This window comes from Lactuca saligna, chromosome 1 (assembly GCF_052625555.1).
Source record: "Lactuca saligna cultivar CGN05327 chromosome 1, ASM5262555v1, whole genome shotgun sequence".
NCBI lineage: Eukaryota > Viridiplantae > Streptophyta > Magnoliopsida > Asterales > Asteraceae > Lactuca > Lactuca saligna.
In genome coordinates, this window is record NC_136417.1 from 184,849,101 (window position 1) to 184,854,657 (window position 5,557).

Here is a 5,557-nt window from a genome sequence, read left to right on the forward strand (position 1 = left end):
TGATTTCCAGCTTATAGCGGAGGAGGCCAGAGCAGCACCAGATGTGGTTGCTAGTATGTTTCTATCCTCACCTTGTTTTATTTATATGTTATATGCTTATCTGTTGTACCTGTAATTATGTACGTTTTTGGTGAATTTGTTTCCTGCTTTGGTCTTATTTGACTCGGGGGTGAGTTGGTCTTTCATGTCGCAGTCTTTTAGTGGGGAGTTCAGTATGCCTATGGGCGAGTTAGAGTGTCCTTTGCGATTGTCCATTGCTAACGAACACGAGGTTTCTGCTTCTTCAGTTTATAGAGGATGTGACTTGGAGATTTTTGGGGTGTCTTTTCCGATAGATCTAACGACCGAAAAATTACAACCAATTTAAATTTTTCAAAAACAACCTTATTTCATTAAATTGTTCACAAAAAGGTTTTCAATACAAATCATTTAGAGTACTCCCAGAATTACACTGCTACAAAATCATAAGGAGCGGTACGATCACGCCTTCGCCTTGCCACAGTCTCCTGAAGAACCTAAAAAACATTAAACCACAACTGTAAGCCTGAAAGCTTAGTGACATACCCCCAAAATACCAACCTCATTTACCATACACATATCGCACTATCTCATAACGAATCACAGAACAGTCATGCATAACGAATCTACTGTGTGACTAGTCCGCCGTTTCGGGCCTTCAGTCCACCGGATCCATCCTCCAGGTCTGGTCATGTCCTTCAAGTCTACAGTGTGGTTGGTCCGCCCGCACTGGGCCTTCAACTCACCTGGTCCACTCTCTGAGTCTACAGTATGACTGGTCCGCCCGCATCGGGCCTTCAGTCGGCCTGGTCCACTCTCCGAGCCTCGGCACGTCTGGTCCGCCCGCGTGGGGCCTACAGCATATCCGAACCGCTCACTGGGCCTTCGAAACAACCGGTCCGCCCTGAGTATCTTGGTCTACAGCACAAAGCAGGACCGCCTCAACCCATCTCCAGTCCAAGCAGCCATGTACACATAAACATATAATCATATAACAGTTCACATTCAAACAAGCCGATCTAGCAGATCATATAGCATAACATACTCTAGGCAGGATACCGACCTAACAGGTCATTAGCATAGCATCTCCCTATCTCTCAGGATACCGATCTCAATCAGGTCTTTAACATATATCATCCTAACTCTCAGGATGCAAGCATATCACAATAACAAAATAATAACAACTACTCGAATCTCAATCCGATAAGGGCCGCCTTGGTGCCTTAGACCCTGTTGATATAGTGAGGATAACTCACCTCGAAACTGTCGGCTGAAAGGATAAGATCCCGCTGTTCCAACCCAGACACGAACTCCTCCACTGAACACCGAAACATTCAATTCAATAAATACCCTTAATTACCAAAATACCCCTAGAAGACAACTGGTCAACCTTGGACAAAGTCAAAGTCTACCCCTGACTGACCCTACTCGCCGAGTCAACCCGATGACTCGCCGAGTCCCTATGCTCAGAACTTCCCTCAATCAGCGACCCAACTCGCCGAGTCACCCCAAGACTCGTCGAGTCCAACAACTCTGAGTCCACTCGCACTCAACTCACCGAGTCATCCCTTGACTCACCGATTCTCGACTCAACCAGGAAATATTGGGACTTTTCGACAAGACTCGCCGAGTCCAAGGCTATCTTCAACCTACTCGCTGAGTTGTTCTTCCAACTCGCCGAGTTCCAGGCCATCTTCAAGCAACTCGTCGAGTCCACCCATGTGACTCGCCGAGTCAACCCGATCTGAATCAATTCAGAAGCACTCCAGGCCATGCACTTGATCCAAAACATAGATCCAACCTCCTACAATCCATCCATCACATAAAGTGGCAAACTTTACGTGAATCTAAAGAGATCTAGGCCTTATTTACCTTAGAACCAAGGTTTGGGACATGATAGCTCCATAAACAACACAAAAACAGGGGCTTTAATGCTCTTAAGATCTTCTCCACTCTAGATTTGAGGTAGCAACCTCAGATCCATCCTTCAAACTCAAGATATCACACAACTAAGTTTCCCACATGTAACGCTCGGGTTTTAGGGCTAAGCATTTTTGTCAATGTAATAGTCTAGGTCAACTATTGTAACTCTTTTTGAAGTACTAAATATGAAATATTTGAGTATTATGTGAATTATGTGTTTATTATTGTATAATTAATAAAAAAATAAAAATGAGCGTCAAAATTAAAGTGTGAGATAATCCCGATATCTCTACATAAAGTTTTAGAATATGTCTCAAGGTTTCCGTACATATAAAGAATGTTGAAATCCGAGCTATAACGAAGAAGGTATGACCCGCCGAAGTTTTACGGCAAAACTGGCACGGCACCGTAAGACGTAAATAGTGAATTTACAATAGAAGACTTTTAGCCTTAGAAATATAAACAAAAGTCGTAGAATATGTTAAACTAAGAACATCGATAAAAAGAATGCACAAATCTGACTTCGTATGAAGAAGTTACGATTTTTCGAAGTTTCGGACTAGCAGTGTACTGCCCGAAATTCGAATGTTTGATCGAGCGGTTTTTAGCCGACACGACCTAAACGAGAATCGAAGATCTCGTTAAGAGTAACGTAACGAGAAAAAGATGGGCGAAAACGGATGTTGGATGAAGAAGTTATGAGGATTTAACAGACCAATCCTATCCCGACCCGTTGATAAAATAAAATTTAAAATCGAGTCAAAATTAGCCAACGAAGTCTAAACAAAAGTTGTAGAGTATGTTCCCACCTTCGCGTGGATATAAAGAACGTCAAAAACGGAGCTCGTGTGCGAAAGTTACGAATTTTTGAACATTAGGACTCGAAAATGCGAAACTTGTTGCGAAGATGATGACGTGGCCGCTTCTGAGTCGTTGCTTGCTGACCAAAGCTTCGCTCCGGATCGCGCCACGACGACTCGCATTACGCCCCGCGTACGAGGTCCGGTACGCCCCGCGTACCTTCGGCCTTATCCATCCGAGTCTGAGTGCGAGCCAGCTGTTGCGAGCTGGCAGCCACCTCCGAGCTACGCCCTGCGTAGCGCTGCTGGACGCATCGCGTATCCGAGGCCCTCGCGCCTATAAAAGGGGGCCGAAGGTGCCCTCATTTTTCACACCATTTCTCATTCTCTCTCTAGTTTCTTTCTCTCTCTAAGGTTCCAAACCACCCCTAAGCCCTAGTTAAACCCCTAGCACCCTAAGGAAGCCCCGAGGCTCCCAGAGTCCCGAGAAAAAGGAGTTTTTCGGTTTCGAAACGCTGCTCCAATTAAGTCCCGGTTTTCGATAAAATTCGCTGTCAGTATGCTACGCTTATGCAATTTTTAATATAGCTTTCAAATAATTATAGGAATGTTATTAGGTCCTTAAAATAATTATTTGGGTTATTATTATGAGATATATCGAGTATTATTAATGCTTAATAATACTCAGACAATTAATTTGTCACGGTTATCATTAGACTAAACCCTAGTGGTATCGATACTAGGTTTTATCGAAGGAATATCATTTTGAGAGTAGCGAAGCGCTGTCCGAGTGCTGAGTCACCACCTAATCAGGTGAGTGCATAGTTACCTTCAACTTACACATAGATATGAAGTAATTTATATAAATTACGTGCTATGTGTGCATATTATCTGAATACTTGCTATCTATGCTAGATGAACGTTGTTATACATGTTTTCAATGATTTAAACTGTATATGTATTTTATATCTACGAAAATGTTGGGGTAAAACATGGGTAGATGTAATAGGTGATGTGTGATAAAATGATGAGAGGCCTCGATGTTGTTGTTGTTGATCCAGTCATCTAGCGGAGTATAGATGACGACCACGGACTCTTCTAGACAGCCCAGTGCAACACTAGCAGGCTCGCAACCTGTAGGTGTTGTGAACGATGTGTTCGCCGGTGTACTCCATCCCCCACATGGTTGCCAATTAGGACATTTATTGGTGAGCAATCCCCTTAGCAGTAGTGTCCGTCCCGATGATGATCCTTAGGCTAGGTCCCTTATGATAGGTGCTTAGGGACGTAAAGTGAGGATAACGGGAACGGGTAATCGGGTTATTGTTGATTGATGAAATTAATAAACTTATTTATTGTGGGTTGAAAACCCTATGTGCTCACCAGGCTCCCAAGCCTGACCCCCTCGGTTTTATGTATTACAGGTAGTGGCGCATGAGCATAGGTGTGATGTTTTGGACGAGGGATTACGGATATAGGCCTGTCGATATGAAATAATGTAGTAAGGCTTATATTGTACTCTTTATACTTTTGATCTATACGAACATGACATCCCGAGTCTTTTAATGAAATACATTTCTATGGAAATGCTTTTGATAAATCTTTATCATATTATTGTTTTGGGACAAATTCCACAATCCTTTTATTAAAAGATAACTCTGATTTTGAAATAAAGTATAAACAAAACCGGTCTTTTCTGGCCGTGATTTTGGGGATGTCACAGTTGGTATCAGAGCATTAGTTTAAGCGAACTAGGAATTTGTAGGATTTCTAGACTTAAACTTAGAATTCTAAGCGATGATTGTGAGGTGTGAGCACTAGCTTATTTTAGGAATTGTGCCTAAAATGCTTTTATGTGCTAAATCCTTTATGCATGATATGCTGTTATTTTGTTCGGATCTATGGTCTGTTGCCGACCGGATCTGGAAACCTTATGTGTTTAGGATTCTAAACGTACGACTACGCTATTAGAACTAGCATGTAAACGTTTCGGAGTGATAAGGACGATTTAAAACGTCTCTCCTAAATAAAGATCTGAATTCACCTTATTCGGTGTATAGATCAAGATGGTAAGGACCCGTAGCGGAAACGTAAACGCAAAAGGGAACGGACACCAACCCCCCTGTGATCGAGCAAATACCAGTTGTGGAAGCCGTTGCCGGACCAATAACGATGGCCGGAGTGCAAGCGATGATCCATGCAATGTTGGATCGTCAAATGGAGGAAACCAGGCGTTTGCTCCAGCAAAATCGAGAGGAAGCGACTATTCAGATCGAACAGCCCGAGTTGAACGAAGGGCAGACTGAAGAAGGAAACTACAGTGGGACTATTGGTCAAGCCAACCCACCAATAGTTAGGCAAAACCTGCAGGATGGAGGAAATGATGGACGTGGATGCAAATACAAGGATTTCATGGCATCCAAGCCACCGAGTCTATCCGGAAGCCCGACGCCGGTGGAAGTCATGAACTGGATCTCTGAGATGGAGACAATGTTTGAGAGTTGCGAGTGTAGCAATAGGCAGAAGACTGCTCTTGCAGTTCCTCTATTGAAATCTGGAGTACTAAGCTGGTGGAAGCTATTAGCTGATTCAATGCCCAAAGGTGAAGCAAGCAAAATGTCGTGGGAGGATTTCCTGGTACAGTTAAAGATGCAATACTGCTATGAGCAGGATCTTCTGGAGATCAACAACGAATTCCAGAATCTGAAGAAGGGAAGAATGAGCGTTACTGAATATGCTGCAAGCTTTACTGAGAAAATGAAGCTTGTTCCCCACCTCGTCCCAACTGAACTCTCCAAGGTTAACAAATTTGCCCT